Below are 24,000 nucleotides of genomic sequence, written 5' to 3'. Positions count from 1 at the left end.
TTACAAAATTAGCAAAACCAGTACATTCATATGATGGAATGTTACATAAGCTTAAAAAACAAGTTTTTAGAAACTATTTATGACTACTTACATACACATATACTATTGACTATCATATAGCATTAAATTTAAGAAAAAGAGTTTGAAAAATATGTATATAACATATTCCTGATTTTTTTTAAAAAATGAGAGAGGAAAAAATTTCACCATATATAAACAGTGTTTTTCAAATTTTCTGGGTGATGAGATCATGGGTGATATAATTTTCTTTATTCCATTCTAAAACATCAGAAAAAAAGTTATACAAATTTTAAGCCTATACAAGAATCTATTTTTCGAATATTTCACCAACTTCAGGAACTGGCTTCATAATATGCTGAACAGCTGGCATTTCTATTCTTACACAAAATTACTTTCCTCCATCTCCTTAAAGTACCAAATAAAATAAAATGAAACTTTCTTAGATTTCACCGATCAAAGAAAAGACTAAAGATTCCTTTTCCGGGGGAAAATGAGTAGAGGGGTGGTGAAAAACAAAGACAAAAACTTCAAAGTCCAAAGAGTACTTAAGACCCACTGTTCAGAATTTAGCAGTCCTGGAGGATAAACCAACTAACTAGCTGGCTTATTGCTGGAAATAATTCATGGAGACGAAATACCAAGTGATGTTAAAAAAAAAAAAAATTCATGTCTACTGTGTTCTTAAACAAAGTAATTAAATTTCCTTTCTCATCCTCTGTCGTATGTGCCAGAGATCCCAAAGTATTAAAACCCACTGGGGAGTGTCAATTGAGCTGTGTGGTACAACATTTATTTCCACATGCTCCTGAATGAAAATATGTTACCTGTGCGATGATAAGTGGGCTTGGGCCACCTTTTGGTGTATATTTAGTAAAGTAGACCAGGTAAGTTACCATTGTTGTTACCAGCTGCTCTAACCTCTGTGTAAGTCTATAGGCATCTACTCTTGTCTCCCACAGTGTTCTCCAAAGAGTAGCCTGAGTGGTTCTTTTAAAGAATACCAATCAGATCATGCTATTTCTTTACTTCAAACACCGCAAAAGCTTCCTATGGCTCCTCAAGATCCCTTGTGGCCTGGCCTCTCTCACATTCTCCAGCTTCTTCTCATGTTTTGCTCAGCTTGGTTCAGCCACACTGTGCTTCTTCCATTCCCCCATATTTGCATGCTCCCTCCTGCCTCAGTGCCTTTGCACGTCTTGGTCCTTTTGCTGAGAAAATTCTTCCTTTTCATCTTGATCTTAAATTAACCATCACTTTCTCAGAGTTGCTCTCTTACAGAATAACATCTCTCTCCTTTGTTGTCCTTACCATACTAACAAATGTATTGACACCTGCTCCCCTGCTATATTATAAACTCTGTGTGGGCAGAGACTACTCAGCTCACTATTATTTCTCTAGCACCCAGCACAGTGTCTTAGGGTTTGAGAGATATTTGTTTTATGAATGTTTCAGGATCTTCCCCAGTGATGATTATGATAAATTTTAATTTAAACCTTTGCACAAGACTTTCAAAGACAACACAATTCACAATTCCTTTTATGACTGACCTCAGTAAATTTGGGTTAATTTTTCCCACTGGGTCAGGAGGGTAGAGGAGAGAATTCAATGTAAGAGTAGATCTTCCCAGATTAAAAATATAGTCTTATCTGGGCAGCAAAGCTCAGTCTAGAGTTATTTGGCTCATTATGATAAATTATGTCCAAGATTTTCTCATCCCACAGAAAGCATATGGTTTGTGCAAACTCTTTTCATGGTTAGTATCCATCAGAGACAAACTCTAGCTAGAGATCTTGACTCTAAATTACTGCAGGATTATTCCTAGGCAAAGCAGGATGTTGGTTTTGTTCTTATTCTTTTCAACACTGCAGAAAGCTTCATTGTGGTCACAACTAAGGTTTAAAGGAATTATGGAATGCATCAGTAGCCAGCTTAGAGCATTTTGCAAGAGTCAATGATTTCTTTTCATGTAGTTCATTTTGCTCTCCCCAAAATCCTCTGGACTTTCTCAATTTCTTCATCACTTTCACACTTTTGACTTGGTTTATTGCTTGCCATAGTCAAAAGGTACAACTGGGTCTCATTAAGAAGAGATGATGTGACCAACCTGGAACACTCCATTCCAATCTAATCTCTACACTTCAAGGATTCACAAAGCCTGAAGAGACCCAGTGATGGAGGCATAAAATGATCAAGGAGATGAGGGAGTAGGGGTTGTTTAAGAACAATCATGAAGATTTCAACTATTCTGTCTGCAAAGATAAAAGCCATAACAGGATAAGGTTAATATCAAGACAGATGGGAACAGGATAGACTTATTTCCCAATATTATAATTATGTAAAACCTCTTGCATCAGAAAGAGTTAAGAAAAGGGGAGAGTATCTGCTATATTACCCAACAGATAATTAAGATACTTGCTACCTCAAGGTGTGTTTGTTATTGACTACAAATATGATAGTAAACAAAGGCTTTAAACAATTTGTATATGACTTGGCCACAGATTCATGATGTAGTGTTAATATTGGCTCTAACTATTAACAGATTAAATAAATGTTTGGATAAATTCATGTATGATATGACCACAGATTCACAAGGTATTAATGTAATATCAATTAAAATATTAATATGTTAAATGGATTTGGGGATAAATCAATCTAGAACAGACCATGGGCCAAATCTGGCCTTCTGACTGTTTTTGATAATAAAGTTTTATTGGACTACAGCCATATTAATTCAATGATACATTGTCTATAGCTACTTTTGTGTGACAAGGGCAGAATTGATTAAGTGTGACAGAGGCTGTATGGCCCACAAAGCCTAAAAATATTTACTATCTGGCTCTTCAGAGAAAAATTTGCTGACTCCAGTGTAGAACATATTAGGTACACCCTTACTATTTGAGGTTCACATGATGTAGGATGAATATAAGTTCTTCTAGATAATTCCTCTTGGTAGGTGTAGAATTTTGGCAAGGCCAGCAATTTATGATAATCATTGAAAGAGTCTGAAAAAACACACATTAACCAATTACCTGATCATCATATCTTTGGAAGTTTGGTAATCAAGTTAAAGATGCTTCCTAAATTTTAGGAAGCTGTCAAGTAAGCAGGTTTCTGACTACATTTAGCTCTTTTTGATGTCTTTTAATTCTGGGCTCCCCATATACTAAGAATCATGGAATTGTTGGGAAATGAAATTCAGAAGTACAAAGTGATGTTATAAGGTTAGCTCGAATTAAGATCAGGGGTTTCTGATTTTTAGATCAAAATACTGCACTTCCTTGTACGCCAAATAGATCAGCAATGCTTTACCCACAAAGAAACTAAAATCATAGTCTTCAGAAACAGTGACTTCCTTTCTTTCCCCCAGTGAAGTCCCCTAGCACGAAATCAACTTGTGTACATGTGTTATAACATGACTTTGGAAGTCCCCTAGTACAAAATCAACTTGTGTACATGTGTTATAACATGACTTTGGAAGTCCCCTAGTACTAAATCAACTTGTGTACATGTGTTATAACATGACTTTGGAAGTCCCCTAGTACTAAATCAACTTGTGTACATGTGTTATAACATGACTTTGGAAGTCCCCTAGTACAAAATCAACTTGTATACATGTATTATAACATGACTTTGGAAGTCCCCTAGTACAAAATCAACTTGTATACATGTATTATGACCTGACTTGGTAATCACAATAGCTATATTGCCCAAACGGTTATATAAGAAAACAATTTAGGAAACTATTCCGTTGGAGGCTTTTTTTGTTCCCACTCTGCATAATGAAACACGTATTCTGGAACAAAGGCAAATCCCTGGGTCTGTCTTCTAATGGCAGCACTCAGAATACAGAGACCATTGTAAAAGGTAGAGAAGGGAGAAGTCAGTTCATAACTGTATCTAATTCATATTTGACAAGTGGATAGCAATTAGAAGGAAGGGGGTTGCTATTTTGGGGTTGACACTATTAAGATTCTTTCATGTTTTCTAAAACATCGAATCCCCTAGAGAATTTAAATTTTCTGTCAGAACTGAGTGGGAGGAAGTGGGGAAAGCAATAGTAGTTAATGGTTAAGATCTTAATTTTGAGACATCATGATTAAACTCTTCAAGTATGGAGCTCTGGCTCAGTAGCCAAGTATGAGATTCATTAAGGGAATTTCATTTTCAATTATCATCAGCAATGATTAGTATCATTCCCCACTCCCACGGAATACTTGTCATTTGTTGGGCAAATCTGCCCACAAAAAGGAAGTCTCAATAGCGGCCACCTACTTACACAGAAGAAAGAGTCTGGAGAAGCTTAATGCTTTGCCAATAAATAATGCTCTGTTTGGATAATCAGAGCTCCCTAACACATTGTACAATAATCACATCCTGTCTAAAATTCATTGCTTCCAAAAGAATATCAGTGAAAAGGACTTGATCAGTGGCCACTTCGTAAAGGAGGTCTCCATGAAATACACTGTGGGGAGAAGTTTGACGTTTGAATATGTATTTGCCAAGTCCTTACGTACTGATTCTTCATGATAACTTGGTGACAATCCACAAGCATAGCTTATGCTTCGGTTGATGACTTCCCTAAGCCACATGTGATTTCTGTTTTAAAAGAAGTCCACAAGTTATTATACTCGGATTATGTCTTAGATTTCAAAGCATTCCCTGTTCATTACTGCTCCTCACCTTAACCACACAACACAGGATATTTGGAGCTTACGTTATTGCTGTTCTTATACCTATTTTAGTTTTTTGTAGATTTTTGCTATTGGATTCTTACTATAGGCTCTGTTCACAAATTAAAGTTTTTTTTTTTTTACACCACTAATCACAATAATGTTTAAAGAATTAGAAATAAATGGACACAACCAAAATTAAATAGTGAACAATAATAAGTGTCTAAACCTGACTATTCCTTTTGGTGCAGCCACCTTGGACTAGTGGCGCACAGCTCCTCAAGCCTGAGGGCCTCTCTATTGGCCAGAGGAAGCCAGGTATCTAGCTTTTATAATTGCTTGGCCTTCCAGGTAGTTTGGTGAGTCACAAAACCCCTATCATTACATCTCTTACAAATGGAAACAGACATGCTTTGTTAGGTTGGTTTTCAATCCTCAGTGCCTGGGGCCCAGTTCTGCAGAGCCCAGCTTTTGTCCAGTCTGAGGCTCGTCTGAGGCACTCTCCTCCAGGAGGGAGGTATGCTTCCACCAGCAACATGATTTTTCCCAGCACATTTCCAGCCTTCCCAATGGTGCTTCCCAATGTGCCTCTTGCCAGTGGTGCTGATGATATATTTCTAGGCTTTTCCATTTGCCCTTGCTTTGCTAAAGGAAGAACAGGTGCTTCTACTCTGGCCTCATTTCTGAGAATTGTACACTGCCCAACAGGCTCTGGTTTGCCTGCTGGCATCAAATGCAGGACAAATAGAGAAGGTATATTCAGCTAACCTCTTAGCTTTATTTCTCTTGAGGAGTTTTCCTGCATACTTATCAGATTTGGGTTCCAAAGGCTCATAACCTAGCTCTCCAGATAAGTATTTGGCAAGAACAATGGCCTTGAAAGCATGCCATTTGTGGCTGAGTGCACAACACAAGAAATCCACAAACTATTTGTCATCATTCCAGTGCCTTTCCTCCATGTGTGACACACTGCTCAAACTGTCTGAATGCAGCTTGGTCCCAGAGGAAAGAGGCAAACTCACTGAGACCCAACTATAGATGAGAAGCTTCTCATCCATTATCTTACTTCACCCTCAAAGTAGTCCTGGAATGTAGGCATGAACTTCTCCATCATTACAAACAAGGAACCTGAGGCTCCGAGGAAGTTTAGTAAACCTTCCACAGGGTCATGCAACTTCTCAGTGGCACAGTTTTGAAGAAAACTCCATAGGAAGAAGAAACATATTGCTTTATATTCAGAGAAGGTAAATTCTTTTATAAGGGCTGCCAACCAGAAGAACAATATTGGTAGGTGAAGTGCAAGAAGGGGGAGAGATAGAACTGAATGGCCAACAATTTTTTAGGGCCTTTGAAGCTCATTGATTTGTAATGAGCTCAGATTCAACAATTGCTCCATGCCCTTGGATTTTTGCCTTGTTGACTGACATTTGTTGATCTCCCCCACTAAATCATGAGCTCTTTGGTGAGGATGGTACTAATGACGCCCATGAATGGTGTTAGTAGCATCATCCTCAGCATGGAGTCTCCTTGCTGCCAAGTGTTTTACATGCCTAATATTGTCTTTTTCTCCCAGGAACCCTAGAATATATGTTTTTAGTATCCTCATTGTACAGATGAATAAGTAAGGTGGAGAGAGGTAACTGACGTGCTCCACAACTTCACCCCTGAAAAATTAGAGCTGAGATCTGTGTTTTCTGTCTGATTCCAATAAATGCTCTCATTTGCAAGATGTACAGAAGACTCTCACCATGAGGGCAAGTTCTGGGTCCCTGGAAGAGTCTAATCCATTGATATTTAGTAACAGAAGTAAGGACCCTGGTATTTAGGGCTTACTTTGCACTCAGCTGGATATCAACAAAGCTTCTTGCAATTGTAGTATTACACATCAGAAGAAGCTACTGCAAGGTGTGAGTAATAGGAGGTTTTCACAGGGCTCTCAAAATGTTTCCCTCACCCAGCTGCTAGTGAAGTGTCCACTAGTAGAGACTCTGGGTTGAACCACTGGTATTAAAATGCAAATGATGGGAATGTTCATTTCTTGAACGATAGTGGCCTGAATGGTTTATGGTGTTCTTTGGCACATTCTTAGGAACATTCAGTTCAGAGGAAGAAGACATTTCACAGAGGAAAACAGATAATAAAGTGGGAGGAAGACAAAAAAGGAGGTGGGGGCTTATTGGGACATCTTAGTGGGGTAAGTGGAGGCAAAGGAATTCTTTCTGGAATGGAGTAGGATGATAGTGGAGAAGTGAAATTAGCAGGTGAACTTATTCTTTCGGCTTCGCATACTACTCTATGGGACCCCCTAGATGAGATACGCATACAACTGGTCATTAGTGTGCGATGACCATGGGCAACCTGTGATACAGGTCAAAACAAAAGACAGTTTGCTGCCTTACAATCTTGGAGTCCAGACTTATCTAGGTAATTAGCAAACTTCCGTTTCTTACTTCTTTTTTTTTTTTTTTGAGACAGAGTCTCACTGTGTTGCCCAGGCTAGAGTGCTGTGGCGTCAGCCTAGCTCACAGCAACCTCAAACTCCTGGACTCAAGCAATCCTTCTGCCTCAGCCTCCCGAGTAGCTGGGACTACAGGCATGCACCACCATGCCCGGCTAATTTTTTCTATATATTTTTTAGTTGTCCAATTAATTTCTTTCTATTTTTAGTAGAGGTGGGGTCTCGCTCTTCCTCAGGCTGGTTTCGAACTCCTGAGCTCAAATAATCCTCCCGCCTCGGCCTCCCAGAGTGCTAGGATTACAGGCATGAGCTACTGCGCCCGGCCAAATTTCCATTTCTTTAGGCCACATGGACAGTGATTTGGTTTGAATTTAGATGGGCTGACAAAGATTCAGTTTCTAACCATCTGTAATATGTGATGATTTAAAATATTAATTTCTGAAAAGTTTAACCCACTTACTGAATATTGCAATTCGAAAGACATTGTTAGGCTCTGGGGCAGCGTATGCAAAGGAAAATCAGTTATAATCCTGCCCTCAGGTAGCTCATGGTGTAGCGGTGTTGACCAAGAAGCATGTGCTTGTATGACACGAGGTGATACAGGAAGGTTATGGGGTAACACCACGGTTGAAATGAGTACATTTTAAAATTCTCCTTTGGGCCACAGGCTTTGGCTTCCCTCCTTCTCTTCCCAAATCTTAACAAGTAGCTAGCTCCATTGACTGATTTTCAATTCCACCTATCCTTCTGGACATCCAATCCATGCAATCCTTTTCTGCCAAGACTTCTGAGACCTGTGATGACCTCAGCCTCCGATGCAGAGAGGAGCTTATCTCTTCAGCCTCTTGAAAGTGGATATGCATGCCAGCTTTGGGGCTCAAGTGAGCCCCAACATTGCCAAATCTCTGCAGAAGACTGAATCCAAGTAGGCATAGATCCCAGGACTCTCACCCTGCTACTTAACAACTCCATTTGGATTATTTGTAAAATCATCGCTAAAAGCACATGCTCACTAATACCCAGATGTGGGCATCTTGTGTAATTTCATCTCTTCTTCCATATTTGATAGATAAATCATTCTCTGAAAGTACTGCTGTTTGTCCTCAAATAGCCACACTGAATAATATACTTGAGTTTAGAAAGGATGCTCCAGGACCAATACAGAGTCAGTGTTAGTACCACTGGGGTTTCAGCAATAGTCTGAAGGCTGTGGCTTCATGGAATCATAGCATCTCAGATGTGCGATAATTTAAAAAGGACATCCGGCCCATATTCATATGCATGGTATATTTTTGTAAAGGCTGAAGTACAGGGAGACATATTTTTTATGAATACTCTTTTGTACCTTTGAATTTTAAGTCATATACAAAGAGAAAATTTTAAAAGTCACAGCTATGAATGGTGTTATGGTTTTTATGATGTCCTTTGAAAAGTAAAATCAGAAAAGTTGCTAAAAGAAAAATAAAACTCATTGAATCAAACCCTGAATGAGGCAATGGAGTCATCCCCATGATCACATAACTGCCATCATATTGCTCTGAGCTTTGCATGACTCGGTTTTAGCTTAGGACACACCTACATTTGATACATATTCACCCTTACTTTCCACTAAATACTTAACCAAAAACATTCCAATAAAGAAGGAATTTACATTACTGATTTGAAAATACATTTTTTAAAAATTGAGGTCTGTAGTATTCTGAGCTATTTGGAGAATATTCAAAGACTTGAAATAACTTTCAAATATTATTGATGTAGCCAATACAATCTTCCAAACTTAATTAAGAGTACGGTTTGATGCAACTATATCTATAGTTCCTTTTTGCCTTTGCAGTTTTGAATTTGGAAGTTAAGACAACCTTAAGAAATAGCTGACATGTATTGTATAATATTTTAAAATAAAATTTTCATTGAAAATCAAACAGTTGAATGAACAGATTGATGACTTGATTAGATAAATCCAACACTTCCAGCGAATGCATGTTCATCTCTATTGAAAATTGTCCTATGGCACTGGAGCAAAAAAAAATTGCTTTCTACTTAATTAAAATATATAACAAGTTTGAACTTATAGCATGGAAAACAAGTCATCACAATTACTGCCTTTATAGCCACTGCTGAAAAAATCATTACTCAAGTTAAAGAAATCTTAATGCATTTCTTTGTATAAACCTCAACTCTTCTAAACCCATTGTCGTCATGATAATTCTATCATTAGGGAAGGAGGAAGGTCTGTTACTTTCTTGTTGATTATTAGGAAGCCAAGTAACTTGAGAGAAGAATTTTCTAGAAGCAGATATACAGTGGAAGGTAGAGAAGACAGTGAACTATCACATTCTCCAGGCTTATTTCACTTCTACTGATAAAACTCTGGAGAGGAGCCATCAGTATTTTTAAAGCAAATAATGTGGCAACAGAAAAATTAATAACTTTTTTGTTTGTGTGTTTCTGAAGGCCAGCCTCAGATGGCTGGAGGGAGCAACTAGATTTCTTGAGTAACTTTGGTTTTTTCAGTTCTTTGAGAAGAAGCTGCCCACCTCCTCCATGAAGCCCTCTGTGACCAAGTGGTCTGAAATAGCTGCCAGTCTCTCCATCATGCTGTTTCATTTCTCTGCCCAGCACTCATCACTCCCTGTTATTTTCTTGTTTGTTTCTTTGTTAGTTTACTCTCTGTCTCTCCCAAGGATGTATGCTCTCTGCAAGCAAAGATCTGCCCACCTTGGGAGGCAGAATCTGGAACTGCCTGGCACACGGGAACTATGAGTAGTGGGCAGAAAGGGTTTGTGGAGAAGAGAGGGTGTTTCATCAGGAGGGGTGGGGGGCTTAGCCTCCCAGCTTGGCAGAAGGTAGGTGGTTTCGATGTGAGCCCCTTCCGCAGAGGGGCTGGATTCAGCCTCTGGATTATGCCATCTCCCCACCAGTCCCACTGCTGAAAGCGCTGCCCAGGTGTAGCGCCTTCTAGTGGTATCATGGGGTTTTTGCAGGAGAAACAAGTCTAGTTCTGAAGGTGGCAGCTTTAGTTATATAGAAAAGTGGCACAATATGGTGGCTAAGAACCCAGAACTCTGCAGCAGCCAGAGTCAGTTCAAAACCTGGCTTTGCTCTTACTAGCTGTACGATCTTGGGCAAATGACTTAACCTTTTTTTTTTTTTACCTTAGTTTTCTTATCTATAAAATGGTAATAATAAGGGCACCCATTTATTATTATAAAGGGTGGCTGGGAGGATTGAATGAAATTTTTAAAACATAAAATTTTTAAAACAAGACTGTTCTTAGCATTATGGAGACAGTGACCAGTCACAGAAAGTCCCATGTAAATATCTGACAGCAGGAAGGACTTGATAAATACGGGCAAAGTGTCAAAATACTCAGAAAAGAAATAAACTACTAACTTGAACGTGACCTTTCCAGCATCTATGAAAAGCACTGTAATCAAAACAACAAAATCCATCAGAACAGACTTATGAGACAGGATGAAATTTTTATGGTTAGGAAGCAAAACGCAGCAAACAAATTTCTCCTTGGGTGGGGATGTGTTTTTTTTTTTTCTTTCCCCTGCTTAAATAAGTTAAAGTCAAAATTCCTAATGTTTTCAAATAGCACTAGATGTTATTCTATTTTGGTTCAAAGCCAGAGGTCCAGGTTGGGATAGGGCAGGAGCAAATGATCTCAGAAAGGACTAGGTTTACCAACAGTTTTGCCAGCTCTGTCAACCAGAAAGCCATGTCAACTGTACCTCTGAATTCCACCCTGAATTCAACACCTCTTCTGCTCCTCTGCTGTCACCTTAGTGTGATCCACCCTCCCCTCTTGCCTGTACCCTGATCAGCCTCCCACAGTCTCTCTGCTTCCGGTCTACAATCCATTCTCTGCACAGAAGCCGAAGAGAGCTCTAAAACACAATGTCAAATGTGTCCCTCCCCTGCTGAAAACCTCCTAATGACTTTTTCAAAGCACTTGAATTCCCGACTCCATCCCATGCCCTTGGGCCCTCCCGGCTCTTCTCCTGCCAGACTCGGACTCTCACCACTTCCCTGCTAAGGTCCAGCCACACTACTGTCCTTTCTGTTTCCTGAACATGTCAAACCTTTTCCAGTCTCCGGACCGTTGCTCTTGCTGTTCCCTCAGCCTGGAGCCTTCTTTCTCCTAGATCTCTGTGTGGTTTTCTCTTTAGCATTGATGTGCTGGCCCAAATGCTACCACCTCAACTCTGTAAGAGGGCAACTCTTACAAGCTATTAAAAGCGGCTCTCATCAAAGTCTATTCCCTTTACCTCATTTTAGTTTTCTTCATAGCACTCACTAATTTATTTGATTTTATTTACTTGGTTTTTAATGTGGATATCAGTTTCCCCTGACTGGAATATAAACTCCACAAAAGCAGGAACATCACCACACTATCTCCAGCTCCTGTAGCGGGTCCTTGGAATATAGTAGAACCTCCATAAATATTAGTGGAGTAAATACAAAATTCTGATGCCCATGTTACTTGACTAACAGCAGGTCTTTGTCCATCCTTCTCCCTATAATCTACTTAACAATTTCTTATTTTCTCCTAATCCTGCAATCTCAGCATCCCTTAAAAGTAAAAATAGGACATCATTTTCCATATTTTCCATCCCCAACCACCCCCATCAAATCTAATATGAAAACCTGGCTCCTTTTTTGGTATTAATGCAATCTTCTGAGAGAAATTGGCATCTCAGACTGAACCAGACACTGGATTATTGATTCAAGCATCATTTTTCATATTCTAGGTTCGTCCATATTTAGGGTGACTTGGAATTGGCTTTTCCCAAACCCAAATTCATTATTCCCCTAGCCCAATCTGATGCTAGTAGCTTCTGCAACCCAAATGATTTCTTGGGTCTGAGAGGGTGTCACCCGACCTGGTTAGTTCTTGGCCACTTTATCTCGGTAAAGTCTACCCAATGACAATCCCTGGAGACTACTGTTGCAATTATATTTTTAAAAAGAGTAAGAACAAGAATGGAGTTAATTAGCTTTAAAATGACTGAGACAAGAAAGCAAGTCTTGGTTAATTAAATATTAACATAGCAATTGGGAAATCTAATACAGGGGTGGTAGGGAAGCTTAACCTTTATCTTTCAATCTCATAATTTTCAAGCTTCTGGAAACTTGATTTCCAAATTGCACAGACAGAAATTTTAGTCATGAGACTACTCAGGGCCAGTCTCAGTACAGGGTCTGCTTATAGAAGTAGAAAATTTAATATTATGCTCAAAATCATGCTTACCAAAGAGCAGAATGATGAATTTGTACCCAGCAGAAATATGATTTGGATGGTTTTCTTGGTCAGGTGAATCTAAAACAAGGCAAAAGAAGAAATATAAATAAGTAATTAAGATTTGGATCGTAGCTGAGCAGTTCTTAGTCCTGGATGCACATTATAATCACCTAGAGAGCTGTAAATAAGTATGTAATAAATACGGATGTCCAGGTCCCTTCCCAGAATCTTGATTCAGTGAGTCTATGGGTATTTTTAAAGCTACTGAGCTGATTCTCTCGTGCAATCACTGTTGGGGATCACTGTTTTACAGGTTTGCTTTTTGCTATAGCTAAAGCTTTTGGAAATTGTTCGTAAATCAGTAATGGATTTGGAGACAGAGGGAAAAAAAAAAAAACCAACCATTTTGGGATGGCACAAACTGACCTATCTTCTTGTCCTAAAGAGGCTGTAGTGCCAGGACTCTGGGTTTCTTTTTACTATCCTTCAGAAGGACAGCCCCCCACCGCCCTGCCCTAGTCTCATTGTTGGCAATAAATCCAGAAATTCGAAACACATATAAGGTATTCTTTAAAAATGTAGCTGTAAAAAGCACTAAGCTTTTTTCTCCTTTTTCAGTGTGTAACGAAAAGTCGATATCCTTTCAGGGAACAGGAGCATCAGAAAAGTAAAATCAGAACAGCAACCGGAGCCTTCACTTCCCGGGGTTAAGAGTGGCTGCATTGTATTAATAAGTACAAATGACCAAACTTCACTCGACTGGGGGCTCCAAGGCGGCTGGGGTGGGGCTCGTGGGACCATGTGGCTGCCTATGGGTTGCTGATGCTCATGTAATCTCAGCGTTGGCAGCCTAGGTAGACTAGTCATCTTCACCTACTGATCTGTGACACTCATTCAGCTAAGAAATAACATTGCTAGGTGCAGGTGTTCTAACACCAGTAAGAGATGGGTACACTCACTTTGGGAGTCTAATAAGATATGGGGAATTCAGTGGCTGAGAATTCTACTAATAATTTTACCTCTATCACCCAGCTAGCCTCATGGCCTAAGGCAAGTAATTAAACTCCATTTTCCAATTTGTAAAGTTGGAGAGGTGAGGGAAGGTTACAGACTGTTATAAAATAACTACTGTGGGCACTAATGGACAAGATAATAAAGCCCTCTGCGATGAGTACACAAAGCCTCGTGGATACAAGCAGCTGAGACACCAACTGCGCCACACTTAGCTAGGATTGACTACAGCGCACCCCCAAAGTACACAGAGGACAGGAAGGGGCATCTGGTTACACAAAAGGGCTTTCGCCATATCATCCAAGTAGTGAGAATCACCACAGGAATTATCTGAGAATTTAAAAGACGACATATAAATGTATGTGTATATATAAGTTCCACAAAGTAAAGATCACACTTTTTGGTTGTGCATTTAATCTCCTTTACAAGATTACTCCTTTAATTTTATTTCCTATGATTATGATATAAAAACTTTGGTTGCTCAGTGATTCTCAACTGTGGCTTCACATTAGAATATTCTGAGGGAAATTAAAACAAAAATAAGAAACAAACAAACAAAAAAAACCCCACTGATGCCACGCTCCAATCCTAAATTGATTAAATGGAAGCTCTGGAGCGGGGCTGAGACAGTCATAGTTTTTCAAAAGCTTCCCAGGTGATTCCCACGTGAAGCTCAGCTCTGGAGCCGCTGAATTGGGCCAACTGTTCTTACTCCCATCACCAAACACCCCGCACACGTTCCCACTGCCACACCACTGTGCATTTTCCTTACTTGGGATGGCTCTCTCCTCTCCATGTGTCTTGAGTCCAGCCTTCCAGCCCTCAAAACCCATTTTTACCTAGTCTTTCCCAGTGTACCTTAGAGCTCAGGGGACTGCTGCCCTCCGGAATTGCACATTTTAATTGTTTGTATCATTCATGTAACACTTAGAGAATGTTCTCTTACACTGCTACTGGTGTTTTAGGTTTTCATCCATCCTCCCAACTAAGAAATATGCTCTTCCAGAGCAAGGATGTAGCATTATTTTTCTGATTTCCCCACGGAGTCTAGCACAGACCTCTTGTCTTAGAAGATGCTGAAAAATGCATGTTGCTGTTGATGTAGATACATGGAGATTCACTCACATCAGCTTCTTTACTGCCATTTCCCCCCAAATTTAGATTTCAAGTGGAAATGAACAAATGTGATTTGTATGTCTCAAGACAATCTTACATAGCATTTTGCTCCAGCTACATAAAGGCAACTCCTCCCTGAAGGCAAATATCTGCAGAAGCCATTTGTATTCAGGTTGTCAATCATATCTGTGGCCAATTTTTATAGCACATGTCTCCATTAGCACTTAACGTGGCATTACCTCTTCAACTCTAAACTTACTACAGGAAGTGAGGGGGGTGTTGGGGGGAGGAGGTGAGGGTAACATGCAAACCAGCAGAGTAGACAAAAGCAGAATCCAGGTCTCTGCTCTCCCAGGTCAGAGGGTTCCCCCAAGAATACCAGAATCTGACTGCTTTTCCTTTCAGAGTACACGAAGCTGCAGGAAGAACTTATATCTTTATTTCGTTGACATATTTGGGGGCCACTTTAGCAAGTGGACAAAAGAAACTAAAGGTAGCTTTTTGTGATGCTCTTGGAGTAGCTCTTCTGAAAATGGGGACTGCTTTTTGTTCAAGCGGTTTTAAGTTAAGAGGACAGAGAGAGAGAAACATTTATCACTGCGTGAGATGACTTATTTAATGAGCTTTACACAAAAATACGAAGCCTTAGGCATATCCTTGCCTGATTTTACAAAGTGCCAAGAACTACAAAGGCATTGTACTAGGAGGTGATTTAAAGGTAAAACTTTAAATCTAGATTTTAAATGACCCTTTGGTGACAGGATGTTTGGAAACCTCTTGAGATTTATCTGAGTGAAGGGATTAGTCTTGGTGATGAGTGTAACCACTGAGTCTATTTCATCAAGTCCAAAAGTGACATTTGTAGTGGGCTTCAAATTATAACCTGCTTACCAGCAGGGTGAGGGTCAAGGAGAAGGAAGAGGGACAGCTCTTCTCTTTGGCTTCATCAAATAAATGGATTTGGGGACAGACTTGTAAAGGAGCCTGAGCCAAGAATATAGGAAAAAGTTATGGTTCGAAGCAGAGGGAAAAGTTCCTATTGTATCTTTGCCAACTTATTAGTCTAGACCAGTGCTGTTCAACGGAAATATAATGTAAGTCATATACATGATTTAAAAATATCTATTAAGCCACATTAAAACAAATTAAAAGGAAATAGGTGAAATTAATTTTAATATATTTCATCTAAACCATCTAAGTATTATCATTTTAACATATAATCAATACAAAAATTAAGAGATATTTTACTTCTGAGGGAAATAGTAGGTCTTTAAAATTTAGGGTGTACCTTACACTTATAGTACATCTCGGTTTGGACTAGCCACATGTCAAGTGCTCAGCGGCCACATGGGCTAGTGCCTACTATAATGGACTGTGTGGGTTTAGATGCACTAACTGAAATTTGGGATATCATGTAGAATCATTGCTAATATTGAGCTACCTAATACACTTTTGATATTTTCCTTCTGCTGGCTCTCTCACTAACTCTCAGAAGAGATTATCTCAAAGACTACATGCCGTGTTAGCAAAAAGTTGTGGGCTTTGGAGCAAAATAGAATACGAGATTCAAATACTAGCTTTGTAACCTTGGGCTAGCTCCCTAACCTCCATGAGTCTCCGCTTCTTCAACTATAAAATCAAGACAAAAATAAGCTAACTCATCAGATTGTTGGTAAGATTAAATAAGATAGGTATGAGGTATACAGCACAGCCTAGAATAGTGCAATAGGCATTCAAACAATAATTCTCCCTATATAAAACCTAATTTGATTTCTAAAGGGCCTATCTTTAGATTTGAGGCTCTACTGTCTCATTTATTCCAATTCAGGATCTTTCCTTTGAGATTTTTCTGCTAAGACAGTGCTTTCCCCAGACCTCCTGGCTCCCTTTTTTTTTTTTTTAATGCATGTTTAAGTTCCTAGGTGATCTTCTTATGAAAGTCTTCTCTGATTGCCCTACTTAAAGTTGCCCCCAAGCCCTGTCATTCTCTAGCCCTCATCTTTTCTTTATTTTCTTCATAGCATTTATCAGTGTCTGAAATGATCTTATTTATGTATTTGTTCACCTCCCTGTTATCTGTTACTCTCTCTAGCATAGCAGCTCTGCAAGAGCTGGAGCTCTGTCTGCCTTATTCCCCACTGTGTCACCAAGTGCCCAGCACAGCACAGAGCTCAGCAAGGGTTTGTTGAATAAAGAATTGATACATGCTTTATTCAGGGAGGTCAATGTTAATGGTGCCCAGTTCTAAAGGTGGTAGAGAAGGAAAATTCCAGAGCTCTTTCTAACCTAAAAAGATTACCCAGGAAGTCTGTGGCAGAAAGCCAGCCTCATCTGCTGAAGTTGGGCATTCCTATCTTGAGTCCAACAGCTGGGGTTGGGAAGGATCAGGAAAATTCTTCTCCCACAAGTGATTTTGTTGTTGCTACCTGTTAATATGCATCACGAGCAAAGTATATTCACACCACTTAAAATCACCCACCAGATATGGCTATTCCTATCCTTTAGAAGAATCTTAATCCAGCTGGCATAATGTAACTTTCTGATATCAGGGAGGTTGGCAGCACTGGGAAGCGGGAAAAAAGTCAGTGTCCAAGTCAGACAGGCCTGGGCTTGAATCTTGGTTCTGCCTTTTACGCACCATGCTGACAGGACAAGCTATGTAAATTTCTATAAACCTCAGTTTCCTTATCTGTAAAGCTTTAAATGATAACTCATACTCTTCAGTGTAACTATGAGAATTAATTGAGGTAATGGGTGAAAGTGCTTAGTATATCTTGAAGACTCAATGGATAGTAGGTATCAATATTGTCATCTTTGCATGCAAGAATGCCTCGCCACAATATACCAATCAATCTTTGGCTGCTGTGTGGGTTTTCAATTTCCTTTTAAGGTTCTGGTATTTCTTTCCTACACTGCTACCTCATTTGGCTATTTGCAACTGAGGGACCAGCAGAGTATAAGCTGAGTTGGCTAAATCTGCGCCAAGCTGTGCAAGATAACAATGGAGACATTTCTCTCTACAGATACAGTTTCTGGCTTATCTAGAGATGGATCCAGCCATAGGCTTTCTCCTGTTTCCATGCCAAGCTGTTGTAGCAAAGGCAGAAATCTAGCTGTTTTGCATTCAAGATTATGGGTCAAAAGACAACTGAGAGAAGGGTAGAGTATCCATGCCCTGGACATATATTACTTGCTGCTTGACATAGCACAGTTGAAGCAGTAAACCTGACTCTCTATTCTGCACCTACGACTGTTCTGTCAGAATAACTGGACCAGAACTTCTGATTCTCATTTTTCTGCTAATGTAAGCCCCATAGGAGAGAGAGTAAGGTGCTCTAAAAAGCATGAGACTATTGAACACTTACCTTTCATTAATATTAATAACAATAGTTTATCATTGACCATGGGCCAGGCATGATACAAAGAGCATTTCCATTCTCCCAACAATCTGTGCAAAAAAGAGCAGTTTTGTTCCCCATTTTGCAGATAGAAAAAATGAAGGTCAGAGAAGTTCGGTGACTTGCCTAAGTGTGGGAGCCAAGATTTGGAGTGTGCCAGGCTCCAAAGCTCCATGTGTCTTCTGCTACATCTTGCTGCTGGCACTGCCAGTGAGGACCCACGGCCCGACAGGTATGAGTCCCTAGTCCCTCAAAGACAGAGTACACAGGTCCAAAACAACACCATTGCCTAGTGACACCATGACTTGTGGAGCAAATAGTGCTTCATTTCCAAACAAAGCCTTGGCCCCACTGTCTGACATCCAACTAGGTGACTTGAAGAGCACTCTGATTCAGACAGTGACTCTCTTTAGGTGGCTTTCAAGTGCTGTTCGTAGAATTGAAAACTCTAGGTGTAAGGACCATCACCTTAGGAAAGTCATTAAAAGAATTGTGGGGAGGGGTCTCTAGGAGGCAGTAACTGGTGTAGCCATTGAGAGACTGTCTGGGGAGCTCACCCACGACAGGAGGGCTGACTCGGTCAGCAGCATGGCTGACTCTGGACCTCTCAGAGGGCTGCGGATTGCTCCCGTAGTCAGCCCATCTGCCAGCAAGGGCTTGGCTGGGGGGGCTTGGCTGGGCAGCCTTGATGCAGGTACTTAAAGACAAGGGATTTTCACCTGGGGTTCAGGCATGGTCTTCAGGGAGTATTCATGAACCCCCAGGGGATTGCATGTAAAATTTTATTCCATAAGAGCATTTCCTCCCAAGGGAGAGGACTCAGAGCTAACTCTTAAAAGGACCTATCACCCCCAACTTTTAAGAGCCAATGAAATTTAAATTTTTATCTGCTCCTTTCTTGCACTATTCAGCACTTCAACCCCATTAAACATTTATATATAAAATAATGAATTTCCCTAAATTTTTCTGAGAAACTGAGGCCCAGAGGAGGCAAGTGTCTTGCCCAAGATTGCAAAACCAAGGGCCGGGACTGAGATTAGCAGCACTCCATTGGCCAAGAAGCATGAGACTCAGGTGGGAAATCTTTGCCCGCCAACTTGATGAATGAAGACAAAGTAATCCCTCTCTATATTAATAATAATGTTTTGCAACCATTTTCAAGTCCAATCATTGAAAACTCTAGGTTGCCTGTTATTAGGGCAACGTAGGCTGCTTCCCCTGGATACAGGTAGAGGTCACTAAAAGGATATTTTCCTACTCCAGGAGCCAGAACTCCGGCTCTAGCTTTCCCCTTCCACAGGTGCCGGCTCTCTAGTTACCAGAGTTTGCCTGACTTTCCCCTCCTCTGACCTCCCCTCCATGGCTCCCTCCTCCTGTCTCCTCCAGCGGGTTCTCCTTCCAGCTTCCCCTCTGGCTCCAATTCTTCTGCTTAGGTCAACCTGCCTCGGTCCAGCTCCAGGTTACAGCCCGGAGGCTGCTTACCTCCCGGTACCCCCGCTGCCTTTTGGGGGAGCCACACCTTTCGGGTCAACGCACGTTGCCACTAAACTTTCCGCACAAGACGCCCGCGACGCTGCCGCTGGTGGGAGACGCTCCAGTCCCTGGAGCTGTCATCGCATCCCCTGTCCCCTTCCCCCTGCCCGCTATTGTTTTCTTTTGATGTAAATAATTTACATTCTAAGAATCCCGCAATCACGCCGAAACTCATCCTCAAGGGTGCATGTGAAGATGCCTTTTTAAAAGACGCATGTGTGCCCAGTGCAATTTGTGAAAGCTGGGGTTGTGGGGGTGCTGTTGGTGGCGGAGGTAAACCACCTTGGAGTATTTTTAGTTCTGAGAAGGGACATCGAGGTTGGCCGCGATCAGAGCCGGGGCTTTCCCGCCTGCGGGCGTCTCCGTAAGCAGCCCGCGCCCGCCGCCACCTCGCTCCCCTCCCGCACGCGGGCCTCGAACCCGCAGCCCCGGACGGCGCCCGCCCGCACGCCGCCCGCAGCAGGCTTTGCCCTCCGGGGTACTCACTTTTGCCGGGAAGCAAAGTCTGCCATATCAGTCCGTGAGCACTTCCTGCACGGGGACGTGGAGAGCCGTTGTGTGTACGGCTGTTTCACGAACAGCCAGTAAAATCCAGAAAGACGGCGAAGGAGCGAGGGAGGCAGGAAGGGAATGGGGGAGAGCCCAGCCCGCAGCACGGGCGTCTGGGGATTGCAGCCTCCGCTCCAGTCCGCAGCCCGGTGCGTCTGTGAGAAGAAGCTCAACTCGGTGCACTTGTTCACTCTTTCTTCATGAGAGGAGGAGTCAATGTTGCAACATTTATGTTCCTTGCTGGAGGCAAAACAGTGATTTTCTTCAGCATGCAAAATGTCCAGAGCCTGCCGGTTTTACAGGATAACGGAGGTAGTTGGGGGAGCCGGAATGCAGCGAAGACATGGAGAAGAAAGAATGGATTCCCCCCAGATGGGTTTTGCATGACCGGGGCCACACATCTTCTATTGAGACTGTACCACAAAATAAACAGACAAGATAGTAATAAAAACGTCTTAATAAGTCGAATGACCTCAAAGATGATATTTCTCTTGCAGCCAAGATGTTGAGTGTCTCGGTGTCAAATTTCTTTCCTTATGTCTGAGTAACAGTGAACAGCGGCTTAACAATATTTGAGGGGGCTCCAGGGACTTGAATCTCACCTTCCCTGAGAAGAAGGAGGAGTCAGAGAGAAAGGGGCAAAAGAAAATAGTGACCCAGGGAGGTTTTGCTTTGTTTTCTTAATAACCAACACCAAAACTTTCAGGGTACTGTGTTTATTCTCTGTCACATGAATATAATACATAAACATGGGTGCTGGCTAAATAACACGCACTTTTGTGTTTTCCACAAATACAGAATTTACCTTTTCTAATAGTACTGGGATTAGCAGCACTCTATTGGCCAAAAACTATGTTGTTCTGACTTTTTTTTAATAATAACAAAACCACACACAATCACCACCTTTTCTCTTGCAAAAAACCACCAAATTTTCTCTTGCTAAAATAGTACTGAAACTAAGAGTAGCAGCTGTCTGAATCAAATAGTTATCCCTGAATAAGTAAGTTGCCAGTGGCTGATGCTATTAATTAGTAATGCATCTGATTGTTACGTAACCCAGAGGGCCACCAAGGAAATATTTTAAACAAAGGTTATTGCGTTTCAAAAAAGAAAGTTATTGGAAGACTGGACCTTTCCCTTTGGATTCGATTGCTACTCTGGAATAACTGGCAAATCACAGTGAGCAGTGGGCACTTGCCAAGCCTCAGGAAGCCATTGAAAATTCCAGGATGTGTTGGTGATCCTTTTGGATTGGAAGCCCAGAGGCACCTGCATAGGCATAATAACCTAACGCTTCCTATTCAATAACATTTCCTTGTACGATTAAACCCTAGACTCCACCTGGTTTTCTTAGCTAATGGTCAATACATCTTTCGTGCACAACCTGCACGTACTTCCTATGATTATTGAGGTATATTTGCTTTTACTCATGGGAGTCTATGAAGGAATGCAACTACGATTTGTTTTTAGAACCACTGGGCCACATGAGATCTTATAGAAACATGGAAGAATGAATGTTTCTATAAGACCTTTGTGAAGCAAAGGATCACTCCGTTTTACTGTAGTTGTTCTAATCAGATTATTTAACAGCTAGTGAAAAAGAAAATCACTCTAGCTAACTCCAGACTGTCAGCTCTTTGAAGACAGGGGCTTTGCTTTTCCTCCTTGAGGTTGCCACTCAGCTTCAGCTTATCTAGGCTTCCAGCAGGTGACAGACTGGTTGTTGAGTGGCTAATCCACATTTCCCTGGGTGAGAAGGGCAAGGCTGGTTCTCTGCTCCGATGTGCAGCAAATGGCGTCGTCCCAAAGCCACCGGCACTCACTGTTAGTGAATTCCTTTGGCCCAGCTTTCCTGACTTGATGAAGAAAGTCTTCTGTGAGCCTCAGCATCTTCCCTCTCTGCCCCACGGTGGTTTTCTCACTCTTCCTTCTCTGCAAATTGACACATTCTGGCCCCTTTTACTTGTATTTTCTTCTTGTTCAGATTCTGCATCTCTGTTTCAGTCGATATGTTCCTTCTTTTTTCCAAGCTGACTCCTCCAACTGTGTCCTGGACCCCATGTCTGCTCACTGCCTCCAAGACCTTTCTCGAGGCCTGATGCAGAGCAAGGAGCCCGGGTGTTGGCATGGGTTGGGGTCCTTGCTATTCATGTGGCTTCTCTATGCTTCACTTACTCACTGTAAATGGGACGCAGTAACGTATGCCTCAAAAATCCAGTAAAAGGAATAATAATGGTGAAGGCATATATAAAATGCCTGCCAGGTAACAGAAAGTCTAGTGTTAATGGAAAAGAAGACAAACTCTCTAAAATAATTTAAAGAGGTTTATTTTGAGCCAAATTTGAGGACCGTGGCCCAGAGCCACGTCCAGGAATCCTTGAACAAGTGGACTCGCTGTGGTTGGGTTACAGTTTGATTTATATACATTTTTAGGGAGACAGAAATTACAGGTAGAATAATAAATCAATACATGGAGGGCATATATTGGTTTGGCCCAAAAAGGGCAGGACATCTTGAAGCAGGGGCTTGCAAGTCATAGGTGGATTTAGGAATTCTTAAGTTCACAATTGCTGAAAGAGTTAGGTTTTGTCCAAAAGACCAGGAATCAGCTGAAAGGAATGTTTAAGGGTATTCTATCTTTCACGTGATGCTATACAGGAATTAGGTTTGGAGTAAACAACATCATAAAAACCTGTTTACTGAGTTTTTATCATTTGTAGGTGTGACTCACCAGGCCCCCTTAGAAAGGAATTTTTTTGGAGCAGAGAAAAAGATCAAAGTTCAGTCCTCACTAGAAACATTAAGTTCCTTTTTTCCTTTCCCTTTCCTTCGCCTTCTTTGCATATTTAATTTTTTCTGCCCCATGACTTCTTTAGCTCAACCTACAACTTTCTCACATCTTCCTTGATCCTTTGGTGGCTTTACAATTTAATTCACTTCTTTGTTCATCTGTCAAACTTAGTGGAAGAATGATCTACACACATCAGCTTTCCTGACTTACTACCCTCTCAATGCCTTAACTCAGTGTTTCTCAACCTTGGCTGCACACCAGAATCATCTGCGTGTTTAAAATGTGCTGTGTCTGGGTGTTACCTGTAGAACTTCTAATTCAGGAGGTTTGGGATGGGGCCTTGACTTCTCTCTACAAGATGCACAGGCAGGGTGGAAAATGGCTACCTTCAATCCTTTGCACAATCCCAGCACTGTTAAAAATAAATCTACATCTGTATCTATGAAATAAAATATAATCCTCCCAAATCACAATCCTCCTTCGTTCATCTAATTCCATCTCGAATGCAATCATCACTAACATGTTGGTCCATGTCTCCTTTTTTATATGTGTATACAGTCATGTCTCTACATGCACATGCAGGTATTTTTTGAACTCAAATTGCAATAATTTCTGTGACTTGATTTTCTAAGCCTAATGCAATGATATTATATAATCAAGGTTACTATCTATAGATTTACTCCATTCTTTTTCATGGCTACATAGTTCGTAATTTATTCTACCATTGTTCTATTGTTAGACCTTTAGTAATTCCAAGTCTATTGTAAGAAGTGCTGCCATGATTATCTTTGCATGTACCTTAGAATAGATACTTAGGAATGCCATGGTTGAGTCAAAGGAAATAAGCATTTAAATTTTGGTAGATAACTACCAAACTGTTCTCCAAAAATGTTGTTGGAAAAAGTCTTAGAAGTAAGATTACTGAGTTATAGAGTAGAAACATTTTAAATTTTCATATATAACTCCAAATTTCATCCCCACATGATTACAAATATGTATTTCTACCAAGGATGTTTTCTCACATCCTTGCCGGTGCTGGACTTTATCAGTCTTATCTTACCAGTTTGATAAGCAGAATATGATATCTCATTGTTGTTCTAATTCACAGTGCCCTGATTTCTTGTGAGGTTGAGTTCATGTGTTTATTATTATCTGAATTTTTCTCTTATGTTGTGGCCGTTCAATCTTATGTCTATTTTTCTTTT

At 40.8% G+C, this 24,000-nt stretch overlaps 1 protein-coding gene across 1 annotated transcript in view; it reads right to left on the bottom strand.

Annotated features, from left to right (window-relative positions):
- PRLR (prolactin receptor) overlaps positions 1-20,163 on the bottom strand; it is a 148,900-nt gene extending 128,737 nt beyond the window's left edge. The window contains exon 1 of the mRNA XM_012640511.1: positions 19,942-20,163. The gene's annotated coding sequence lies outside the window, so the exon portion shown is untranslated. The remainder of the gene's footprint in view (positions 1-19,941) is intronic.
- Between the last annotated feature and the right edge of the window lie 3,837 nt (positions 20,164-24,000).

This window comes from Propithecus coquereli, unplaced genomic scaffold (genome assembly GCF_000956105.1).
Source record: "Propithecus coquereli isolate 6110/MARCELLA unplaced genomic scaffold, Pcoq_1.0 Scaffold154, whole genome shotgun sequence".
NCBI classification, from domain to species: Eukaryota; Metazoa; Chordata; class Mammalia; order Primates; family Indriidae; genus Propithecus; species Propithecus coquereli.
This window is presented reverse-complemented; position numbering and strand designations above follow the sequence as displayed.